Here is a 12,959-nt window from a genome sequence, read left to right on the forward strand (position 1 = left end):
TGCTGTCAGTCTGCAGTTCAAAGCTCTTTTCCACTCTCCTGGCAACAAAGCCAGCCGTCTTGTCACGCAGGCTCCAGATAGTGCGGCGGAGTGGATGAAGTTCTTCACAGTCAAGGTGTCATTATGGAAGACCTTGCCTCGGTGCGGTGTCCCGCTTAAAAAAAAACAAAAAAACAAAAGGGATGGCGGTGCTATGGGCTAGAGGGGAAATTAAATATGCCACTCTCCCTTCTTCCACTCGTCGTCCTCGCTCCAAAGCGGGACTTCCAGACCCCTAAACGTGGCTTTGGGCCTCAGCCAAGGACGCTCTGATAGCAGAACAGCTTCAGGATGCTGATTTTAAATTTGAATTTTGATTTGACAGATATGCGTTTGCTCTCTCTGCTTGGTAACCATTTTCCATCCTTTCCCCTCACCCTTTGATGAGGAGAGGCACAGTGGCTGATGCTTATTGAAAAAGGCACCAAAGAGCAGTAATAGATCACATGCTAACTGATACCTTTTGCCATCCCTTGTTTTTAGGCTGTAAAAATCCCACAGCCCATTTGTTCTATGATGTGACAGCATTGATGATAGGATGACAGATGTCTTACCAGCCCACCCCTCGGTGCCAACAACTAACCCCCCTACACACACACACACACGCGCATGCGAAACAGTTTGCCCCCGTTCGGCTGGGAGTCGACCGCAGAGCACAGCTGCATTGCTCCAGTATGGCAGAGCCCCCTTGACTCACCCCCCTCCCCTCTGGAAACCTTCCCTCCCTTTCCTCCCTCTCCTCCCCTCTGGAGGAGAGAGTGATAGGCCTCTTTGGCACAGCGTTGGCTCTTTGTTCCCTGCCAGGTCGGCTGCAGGAGGCAGGGTCAGCTGTAATTCACACTGTGGCCAGTAGAGGACGACGTGCCCTGCATGGCAACAGGGGCACAGGGCCTGGAGGAGAGGCAGGACTGCCTCGGCGGTGACATTCCTTATTAAAACCAGCTGCTTATATCTAACACTATTGTTTGTTAGTGTTATTAATAGGCACAAGGCCTAATTACATGTGTTGTAATTGGTTCCACGTGCATACGCAACTGTGTAGTGGTAACAACTGTAATGTATAATACCGTAGCACTGCTTCTAGAGCAGTTTAATTACGTTGGACATGCTGCACAATTAGACCTCAGCAGAAAACTGCTTGCAGAGATCTACAGCTGAACCAGTTCAATAATCAATTAGTTGATAGACAGAAAATGAACCGGCAAACTATTACGATAATCAATTCATCATTTGAGTCTTTGTTTTCTGCTCCTTGCATTTGAGAGTGTGCTGCTCTCCATGGTTTCATGTCATTAGGTACGTAATATCCTTGATTAGATAAAACAAGGACTTTGAAGACAAGGCGGAAGGCATTTTTCTGACAAACTTTTCAAACAATAAATTCATTAAGAAAATAATTGATGCATCTGTAATGAAAATAATCATTAGTTGAAGATAGGGGTAGGTGATAATTCAATATCATAATTTATCGTCTTTCAAGTGAATCAATATTGTGAAAAGTCGTATTGACATTTAGTGATACACAATTACATCTGAACTGACAGGTTAAACTTCTCAGAAAATGTTTTGTGAAATACTAAAGGGAACATCGTTTGAAAAAAGGAGTTACGGTTTTAGCATCGCGAACTTTACATTACCACACAATTCCACCAAGGATTTAACATACGTGAGCAGATGTTGTAATACAGTACATTGAGATAAAGTCCTTCTTCCATATCGCCCAGTAAGAAGAAGATAGAAAGAAGCAATACCGTGTATAGTCAAAATGATATAAAAATGTCTAACGTATATACAGTATTAAGTAAGTTTCTAACGTGATGTTGAAAAACCAGCGGCGATATTTCATACAAATATTCTCTATACTCTTTACTTTCTCTACCTTGCACGTTATGTTCATTTTGCACTACAGTTAATAAAATGAGACAATCCTTAGTAATTTTCATTTGTCAAGTATAAAATTCACACAGGAGTGTAGAAAAGGCTTTACCATGTGGTAATTTGGTAATAAAAAGCCTGTATTGAATTAGAAGAAAACATGCTTTATCATGACATATATATCTTTATCAAGATACGACATGACCTGTATCAGAAGAGAAGATTTTGGTCTCATCATCCAGTCCTCACTGCAGTCAGAGATGATTTCCATTGTGTGTGTCTGCATGTGTGTGTGCAGGGCTCAGACATCACGATTAAATTTCCTCTTTTGGAAAAAACATGCACTTTGAAGAACTCTCTTCCAGCTTTTTGGAATTGCAACAGGCATTTTTCATTATTTTCTGGCGTTCTGTGGACCAAACATTTTATAAATGGGTTAAGAAAATAATGGTTGGATTAATTGATAATGAAAAAAATCACGAGTCGCAGACCTTTTCATGCAGTGTGTCTGCCTGTCAGCAAAGGCCGCGGGGTGCAGGGCTGAATCATTCAGCATTTAACCATCTCTGTGATTTTGTTCCATTTTTGCTTGGAAAATGAACTTGCACTGCTGCGCCCAACACTCCGCTGACCTCCCTGACTGTCACACACACACACACACACACACACACACACACACACACACACACACACACACACACACACACACACACACACACACACACACACACACACACACACACACACACACACACACACACACACACACACACTGTAGTTTCTCTATTCCATCTGCACTATCTGCATCTTTCTCCTGTAATATTTCTAATCCCACGCACACTACACAGGCAACAGCAGGTGCGTTTAGGCACACGGTATGTAAAACAAACTCTTTCTTATCATACGAACACTCGAAACAAACAAACTCATTAGAAATACATATCCTGTTCCCTTTTTTGTTCTTTGTGATATTTTATCTAGGCTAATGTGGTATGGATATTCAGCGCAGACTTCTGCTGAAGTTGTCATTTCGCCTCACCAACATACACTGTGTGTGTGCACATTTAATATTATTGCCTTTTTCCCCCTCCTTGCCAGGTTTTTGTAGAACATTTAGCTAATTGATTATCACATGCCTTGGCCTTATCAGCAAACCGTTATTTTGTAAATGAATATTCAAGAGAGATTTCTCCTCTCTTTGCCTTTGTAGTACATTATTTGTGGACAAAATATGCAAACGTAGAGAAAGGCAGCTTGCTTTTCTGCCTCACTGCCTAATTACATTTTGCGCTTGCACCTATACAGAGACGCGGCGTGTATTTATAGCGGAGGAGAATGAATTCACACACTCCCCCGGCTGCAATCGTATGCCAGGCATCTGCTTATGAAGTGTCTCTTTCTCCGGGATGGTTCTGCAACTGCCACCCCACCACCACCACCATCACTACCTTTCTACAAGAGGAAAAGAGAGTGAGCTTGGAAGGAAGAGAGAAAGAAGAGAGAGAAAGGAGCTTAATCGCTCATGTCTGTTCCATGCCCCCCCCCCCCACAACCAACACCACAAACCCCTCAAAAATCCGCCGCCTGGCTCATCTTCTGTGTGATCAATTTGACTTGTTTATGTTTATGCGCCGTCGTACTTGTCGCCGTCGCCATCTTTGTGTGGAGCCTCGTCGGGGGAGAGGAAATGGATGGCAGCGGCGGAGAGGAAGAGAGGAAAAGAGGAGAAGGAGGGAAGGATGGACTGACAGGTGGAGAAGGAGGGATGGGAGGGGGGGATCAGAGAGTGAGGGATGGAGTGACAGAGGGGATTTGACAGACAGAAAGCAAGGGAGAGGATGGCGAGGGAGTGCGGTTTATCTGCAACATCCCTTGTCATCATATATGTAGATGCCTTTTGAAGTTTGCGGCGTGTTCCTGTGCCTGGTAATGTACCGTGCACCCGCGCACTACATCGACTAAAAAACCCCGAGCACCTTCCTGCACCCGGCTGACTGCGGCAGCTAATCGTTCTTGGCAGAACATACTCTGCTTTAATTTTAGCCATAATGACGCTGAGAGGGGCGAAATGATACTTTAAAGAGCAGAGGAGAGTGGAGGCAAAAAAAAGAGGGGAATGAAAAGAGTGAAAAAAAAGGACAGAGGGAAAAGAAGAGAGAGAGAGAGACAGAAAGAGAGAGAGAGGGAGAGAAGCTGTGAAGGTGATTAGTTGTACTGGCGGATCTTGGCGGTGGAGGAGGTTGGAACACTAATCCTTGCTTTGGTTGGAGACATTTTCGCGCAGTAGGTCCCTTCTTCCCGCCCCCCTCTCAATTTTAAGCCCCGTGTCAAGCTCAAGTCCTTCTTTTCCAGCGCTCACTTGCTCTCATTTCCTCTGCCTTCTGGCAAGCCCTGCTATTTATAAGAAAAATCATTTTTCTTTCTCTCTCCCTCTCTTTCTCCTTTAATTCTTTCCTGGCGTATTTGATTTTCTGCCCTGCTTAGAGAAGGTGCCCAGATGAGTGGCAGCCAGCCAGGCCTCGTCTCTTCTCCGCTCTTCCTCTCTCGCTTCCCTCCTCTTCCTCATCCTCCCTCACATGTGGCTTTCAACGGGGGCTGCCGTCAGCACACAAACACATATCAGATTTACATTGAATAACAGTAGCAGGCTGCTGCTCGTTGTATATTGATGACTAGCTCACGTTCGAAGCATTCCTTCCGTTTTGCATAACCAGTGTAGCGATGTGAATTGGCCCTCTGCCCAGACAATAAGCCATAGATTTTACAGTATGACATCATTTATCCAGTGCATTATTTGATTGTTTTGGCTGGTTTCTAATTTGATGGATCCAACCGTTGTCTCTTAAAATCATCAGCATCACTTTTTCTGCTTAATCCGTTCAGCTGAAAAAGTAGGGAAATATGTGTATTGAGCACACCGCAGCTGCTGGAAGCTTTACGACAACTGCTTCGAATGCACGTATCAAGCAACGTTAATCAGGACAAAATAGCGCATATTGTAGCTTTGGCCTGCCTTGCTGCATTTAAAGAAAAACTGCACTTTTCACATTTACATTCATGCCAAACACTCCAGGGCCTGTCAATGCTTGGGGCCAGATATCATCCAAACTGCCATTGATTTGTTTGTCCTTTGGCCCTTTTCCATGCTTTGGGAAATGAATCATGGCTTCTTTTTTGTTGTTGTTCGTCTTGGCATCATCTGTTTAATCCATACACTCCTCGTTTTCCATAAATAACAGGGCAGAACTCGTCTTGGACCGGCTTGTAACGCTGAGTGCTTTTGTTCTCAAAAGGATGACAGCAGTGCTTGAGGTGCTTCACACACACACAAACACATCCTTAACCGCGCTTTAAGAGGTAAATTCAATTTAGAGAGCAACAAAAATACACCTCCATATCTGTGAGGCTACAAGTTCGAAATTCACAATGCACGACGGCGATAACTGCGGAACATACATGAATGTTTCAATCGTGAAACTAACTCAACTGTTGAATAACACCGTTTAAAAGGTTTAAGTTACAGAGGTCTTACTGTATTCAAAACCTTTACGCTCATCTCTGTTTCCTACTCCTTGTCTCCATCTTTCCTCTGCACCGATGGGCAAAATTAATTTCCCTGACCTTTGCATGGCCCAAACAGCATGGGGTCAAATTCCAACGTTCATTATGAAGCTGTTTTATTTCACTATGTGCAACTGGATAACGAGAGCTTGGGGAATCCAAGTATGGATTTTTACTTCACGATCCTGGGAAAAAAAAAACAAGAAGAAAAGAATTAAAGAAGAATAAACAGCCACCTAATCAGATGGGGGTTGAAACAGGAACTTTAAAAAAAATGACTGAAGTGGTTGAGTTTTTCTAATGAGTGTGTGGGGGAAGGATGATGAGATGTAACATATGGAGTTCATGTGATGGTAGAGGTTGTCATTAAATGATCCGTATGTCTTTTTTGTACGTGCTTGAATGTAAATATGCAGGCAGTTTGCACTCAAGCTTCTTTTTGAAAATCTCATTACCTGCAGGCTTTGAGGTTGTTTCAGCAGCCAGATTTGAATGTTTCTCCCTGGAATCTCTTTTTAATTTGGCACTCGCTGCTATACATCAACCTCAAACTTAAATTGTACCTCTTATTTTTCAGGGAGGGAGGTTGGGGCCTTGTATGCATTTTCTAGAGCTTGGTTTATACAGTAATGCACGCCGAGGCAGTTGTGCCAGGTGTGTGCCATGGACGTAAATACTGTGTAAGCATGATAATTGTGCCACTTAGCAAGCCCAAGCTGTGTGGGTTTACCTCCAAATAACCTTCCACAGCCATGGAACCTGTGGCCAACAGCTGCCATGTAGCAGTGTCAGGACTCTGTATTTAATATGCTGTAGGTGGGGAGACTCAAATCTTACAATGTTTAGACCTATAGATAAAAGCAGGCTGATTGGATCTTATCCTGTTATCCTGTTGGGTTATCCTCTACATTAGTTTCTATGAGGCTGTGATGCTCCAGGGGCAGAATAATGCAATTGAAAGATCAGTGACTGAACTGTCGAGCTAGAGCTAGAAAGTTAGCTAACATATAGTTGAATGGCCAACACGCCTTCATACCTAAACAACAGAAAAAGGCGATTGCCAATGACCAAAAACAACTTATACCCCAGTTCTATTTGACGAGCGCACGGTGGCAGTTTGACACAAGATGGAAATTTGTTTATCCTTGTGAAATGGAAATCCTCAAATTTAGGCGCCACAACTATGCGGTTAGGTTAAGGTAATAAAAACACTTGGTTAGGGCTAAAAAAAAAGTTCATGGAATGGCTTAAAATGAGCCATGGCCTTAAGTGGTAGTACAGTAGTAGTGTCATGGGTGGTAGTACGTCTCTGCGCACAGTTGAATTTTGGTTTCACACGGGACACCAACTCTGGTCTCTTGGGTGAAATTCCTGTGTTCATTTGACCCATCCAGCACTGGGCTCTTAGAACTAGTGATGTTGAAATGAAGCTTCATGAAGCATTAGCTGTATGTGTTGAGCCCACTAGATGGAGCTCTTGGTTTAAAGAATAAGCCTCAATGACTAGTAATACAGTGTTTTTTCAACCCTTTGTTGAACAGTGGAGTGGACTCATGGTTCATTAAGCTTCATTTTGACATCACTACTTATAACATCTCGTTACTTCCTCATTTGCTCCCGCAATAATTACTACGGCCACTAGAGGCTGCCGAATAACAATAAACATAAATAATGGACTCTATAAGTTGCTTGCTCAATTGTTATTTTAAGTGAGGACAGTCTAGAATGGAAGATTTGAAACCCTCACTTTTTTTTTATTTTTATTTTAAAGGCGAGTTGGGTATTTTTACTTTTATAGTTGCATGCTAGTTTTGCTAGTTTAAACTTAGAAAGTGTTCCAGGCTTACTAGCTAACTTGTCATTACAAGTTTTTCTTTTCTAAATTAGCCAAAGCTAGACAGTTAGCTAATGGACGACTCTGAATGGCAGGGAAAGAACTATAATGCCAAACATTTCTTTTACTGTTTTTTTGTATCGGTCAGCAGGACTAGGAATGTTTATCTTCATTTTGTCTATAATTCTTATCAATTATAACAACTTTGTATTTGAGATAATTTCCCCCTGGGATTATTAAAGTATTTCTGATTCTGATTCTGAGATCTGGGAACACAATGACAACAGTGGGAAGGAAGTCTGATGGAGTGAAAAACATGGGAAGTGGTCCAGACACCATGTTGTAAACAAGCTAACAGTTTTGCCAGATTATCTTATCCATTTCACTTGAAATTGAAAATAAAAGTACCTGTGTACAATGCCATAACTCCTCATAGAACTGGAGAACAATGGCACGTTCATGTGTATAGTATGGGTGGTTTAGGAATATTACAGAAGATGCAGATAAATGCACACACAGACAATGTTGGGGAGGCGTAATGCCGACTTCAGCAGAAGACTGCGCTCAATTTCCAGGTTTTTGTCACAGCCCTCTGCATTTGGCGCTGATGCACAAGGCACCCTTTTGTGTTGGTGCCCAACGCGCTGGGCTTTGAACTGTAACCGTGGTGATATTAGACGCTCAGATCAAGTGATCCATGATTAAGAGCACCAAACTCCAGGTAAGGAGGCAGGTTGGGGTGGTAGTGGGTCAAACAAGCACTGGACTTCATCAAATAGGCTGCAGTTTGTGTCCCGTGTGTCATTGTAGTAATGTTGCAAACTCATTTATTTTATTCCCATCCACGGTCTTTTCCTAACCCTAACCAAATGGTTTAGTTGTCTTAACCTAACCACGTAGTTATGATATATAACACCACGTGCTATATATCACAAGCACGGCTATCTGGTGCATTGACAAGTGATGCCAAAGGGTCCTGACAAAATGGCTGTACACGACAAGTTGGGTTGAGGAGGGGATAGAATACCCATACCACATATTAGCCTAGATAAAATCACAAAGAACAAAAAAGAGAGCAGGTTAGGTATTTCTAATGACTTTGATTGTTTCAAGTGTTTGTACAAAAATAAAGAGTTTGTTTTACACACAGTGAGTCAAAATAATCGTGTTGTCGCCTGCGTATTATGCGTGGGATTAGAAATATTACAGGAGCAGATGCAGGTAATGCAGATGGAATGGAGGGCTGCAGAAATGGTTTGAATAATTATTTTTTAATGTTTGCCTTAAGTAAATTGAGCTAACCTGGGATTTTATTTAAAACCCGTCCAAGTTTTCATCCTGGCAGTTGAGTAATGTTTGCATGAATAAAGTCTACTACAATATAAAGGCAATTAAGTAGATTTGACTAAGAACATAGTGTGCTGTTCACAGTATGAAAGCATGCAGACTGATCTCCAGATTATATATAACTATAACTCTAAGATTCACATTGTCATTTACAGCTAATTACACTAATGATGATATAGGCTGTACTATGAGGTATAGGAACAGACACATACAGATACTCCATATACATTATCGTTGCCTAAAAGGCCCGAACAAGAACATCCCTTCAAATTTGTCCAAATGTCAGTCTTGCCAGTCAGTAATGGACTCCATAGGTGTCAGATACTGTTTGATTGATATCCCCCACCTCACCTCCCCGGGCCAGAAACTGCAAACTGTCCTTTCCCTCAAGTAACTTTACACATCAAAAAAAAAAAGCAAATCTCTCTTAATCCTCTCACCTTTGCACGCCCGGTAATGGAGCAAATGAATAATGTGCTCAGCCTGACTGAAAAGAAGTCATCTGATCTAGGAATTTCCCTTTTTTTTTTCTGGATTGACCACTGGGCTCTAAAGTCACCGTCTGGCAGTGTCCTTGCCAGCCGCCAGACTCCATCAAGTCGGTCCGACAGCGGGGGTTGCGGGTGGGGGCGGAAGAGCGCTGGACGATAAATGGAGTGAAACTTTTTAGAGGTGTGTGTCGAGGGAGGTGAAGGGAGACAGAGGAGCAGTGAGAGGAAGAGGAGGAGAGTGTAAGGGGGGAGGGGGGGCACCGGCGAGAGTAGGTCTACATCTTTTAATGGCAGAGAGTGTGAGGAGTGGACGGCGGAAGGAGGACGGTTGGAGTGAGAAAGAGGGAGTGTTTAGTTCTGATAGATATTGATAGAGATTGTAATGAATGTGGTGAGGGCATGGCACCCTAAAGCGCTGCAGTGGTAATGCAGGGTGACAGTGTATTTGTACTAATAACCCTTAAAAGTGGTGATAAAATACTCCACTCCCCTACTGGAGCCCCTGATGGATGTGCTGGGAGTGATTAAACTACATTAGGCTGCGGGTCCACTTACACTGTGTGTGTGTGTGTGTGTGTGTGTCTGTGAGTGTGAGTGTGTGTGTGTGAGTATTTGAATGTCTTAAAACATCACTCCCCTCAGGGATCAGGCTGTTCCAGGTAGAGGAGCAAATGTACAGCCCTTGTCTGTCTATGCATGTGTGTGTGTGCGTGTGTGCGTGTGTGTGTGTGTGTGTGAAAGAGAGCTCTCGTTATTGTGTAGCAAAGCATATGTTGCTTTAGAATGACACACACTGTACATCATTTGGTTCTGTGACGCTAAGTATACACTGGCTCTTCACTCCGGTGAATTCCCAAAGGTTGGGAGTGCAGTGTCAGTGTCATTGTCATCCAACATGTTGCTGTGTTTTGCTGTTGACAGGGAAGAGCACTCCGCTGCTGTTTTTTCCCTCCTTTTCTTTTTTTTTTTTTTTTTTACCACAGGAGATGTTTTGACTCAACATCGAGCCAGGGGAGAAGCCTGCGGCAAGACCACTGTACGAGGCTCACTGGGAATAGCACCGGTCCTGCATCTACCCTCATGTTTTTACTTGGCACTCAACCACACACACACACACAGACACACACAGACACACACACACACACACACACACACACACATAGCAAATGCATGCACGTACACACACGGTAATGTAGCAGTAAACAGAGAGCTTGGTAATCTACCTACGACCTCCAGTTTATAATCATGCAGCATAGAGCAATAATGACTACAAATATGAACAATAATGAAAAATAAAGAATGCGATATGACTTCTAAACACACACACACACACACACACACACACACACACACACACACACACACACACACACACACACACACACACACACACACATAGACATACACACACACTTTCCCTTAAAGCAAAGAAACACACCTTTCTTTACTGCATTTGATTCTGGAGGCCTCGCATCACGCCTGGCAGCCAGGCAGGTCCGATCTGCTTTTAATGACCCCCCTGGGAACCCTTACCTGATGGGCCAGCTTAGCCAGCATGTCCAGGTGCAGCAACATAAGCATTTCATTAAAAATTGAAGCCAATGTTTTGTAGAAAAGCTCTTAGTCTGTCAGTAAAAGGAGGAAGAAAAAGGATGGTGAATTAAAAAAGAAGAGACGTTCTGGCACGGGTCCAAAATTGTATTTGAGCTTCTTCTTCTTCTTCTTCTTCTTCTTCTTCTTCTTCCTCTTCTTCTTCTCCTCCTTCTTCTTGTCTGTCTCATTTCCTCCCTCCCCCTCCCGTCTCACTCCCTTTCTCTCCTTTCTCTAATCATACTCTGACTTTACGTGACCTTTCTGCGGCTAATTAGTCGGCTTGTGGAAAAGGATTGTGGGTAGTATCTCCGGCGAAGATGCTGATGATGATGATGATGATGATGGCGATGCTCTGGTCTTTCTAGGACTCGCTGGTGAATGTGCCCGTGATGAATTCAGGGAGGCTTTTAACTCTTCTCCCTTAAACACACAAACTATTAAAACATTTGTGGGCGGTGGTGACTGGGGCTGCAACCATTAGTCTGTAACCTTTTTTATTTGCATTTTTTACTTCCTTGAGGCATTGATAACAACAATCAATAGTTGTTTTTTAAAAGCCCCCACAGTTTTTTTTCTTCTCATTTAGATCTCTCAAGTAGAAATGATATACTGTTATAATGGTAATAATGTTGGTATAACAACATATGTCCATCTGTTACTATGGAATTAGTAGTATGACCAGTGCTATTATTATTTCCACATATTTATGGGATCTTATCTATGGGCCAGCCGCCCCTACTGAATTTGATCTTATCAAACATATTATGGAATAACATTAACTACGTGATATTAACAGCAATGAATATTTGTAATATTTTTTTATTTCATTAAAACTACATTTATTGTCTTTAAAAATCACTACTTTTACCATAAAAGAACAATTCAACCATTTGGTCGAACATGTTTTTAGGCAGCAGAAAAATCACATTCGAACATTTAATGTATCCTTAACAACAATGAATGGTCAGAGGTTTTTTCATTTCGTAACAACATTTTTTCCAGTTCAATGACGCAGGCTTAGCTTCACTTCCTTTACCATAAAAACACAACTGAGCTGTTTGTTAGAGCATGTCTTTGGAAAATGATTTGACCCTGATTAGATTTGTTTTTTTGGTATAAAGGTCTGTATAAATCTGTGTATTAAGACGTCTGAAACTATAATATGTATAAAAAAAATATATATAATACTTATATCTGCAGTTTTTTTTGTTACTAACTTCCTAAAGTAGGCAAACTATTTAAAGACACGGTGACAGCATTACACACCTTAATTGGTGGTTAAGTGGTAGAGATGACTTCATCAGGTTAAGTCCAGCACATTTTTCAGTGAGATATATTGACTCAAAATGTCCACCAAACAGTTGAGCTGAACATTAAAGGACTATAAAATGTCAGAAAATTGTAAAAGGAAATGTGGATGGCTGTTTCCCAAAACCCAAGATTACATCCCTAAATGTTCTGTTCATTCACAACTCAAAGCTCATCAGTTTACTGTCACATTTGAGAAGCTGCAATCATAGAATTTGGGCATTTTTTTCTTAAAACATTATTCAAACTGACTCATCGATCATCAGAATAGTTAACCGATTATTCACAGCTCTGGTGGCGTCAGTATTACCGGCAAGAATGGGACATTTAGGGGAAATGTATTCCTCAATCGTTTTTTTTACAGAAACCCTTTTCTATGATCACACTCTATTGAATAAATCCAGTCATTTTGTATCAGTTCAGTATCTGAGAACACGTGCGTTATTAAAACTGAATGTAGGATGCTATTTAGACTTAACTAATGCAAGGTATTTGTCTCAGTTGATTGTGTTATTTGTAACGAGTGGGTGGAATAGCATTGGAAAATTTAATTTGTTGTTACTTTATTTACGTCAAATGTGTTTTTGTATTCACATACACATGCAGTTGAAAAGACTTCAGTATTTGTCTGTTTGTGAGAACAGCTGGATGTGACTCAAGTCCTGAGCTGATGCCTGTTCTTAGTGTGTTGACGTGTGCCTTCAGGTGCACAGCGTTCTCCATTTCACGCATAAAAGAGTTACACACGCATGCGCACACACACACACACACACACACACACACACACACACACACACACACACACACACACACACACACACACACACACACACACACACACACACACACACACACACACACACACACACACACACACACACACACACACACACTCACACGCACATAGGGAC

The sequence above is a fragment of the Echiichthys vipera genome (genome assembly GCF_963691815.1).
Source record: "Echiichthys vipera genome assembly, chromosome: 11".
NCBI lineage: Eukaryota > Metazoa > Chordata > Actinopteri > Perciformes > Trachinidae > Echiichthys > Echiichthys vipera.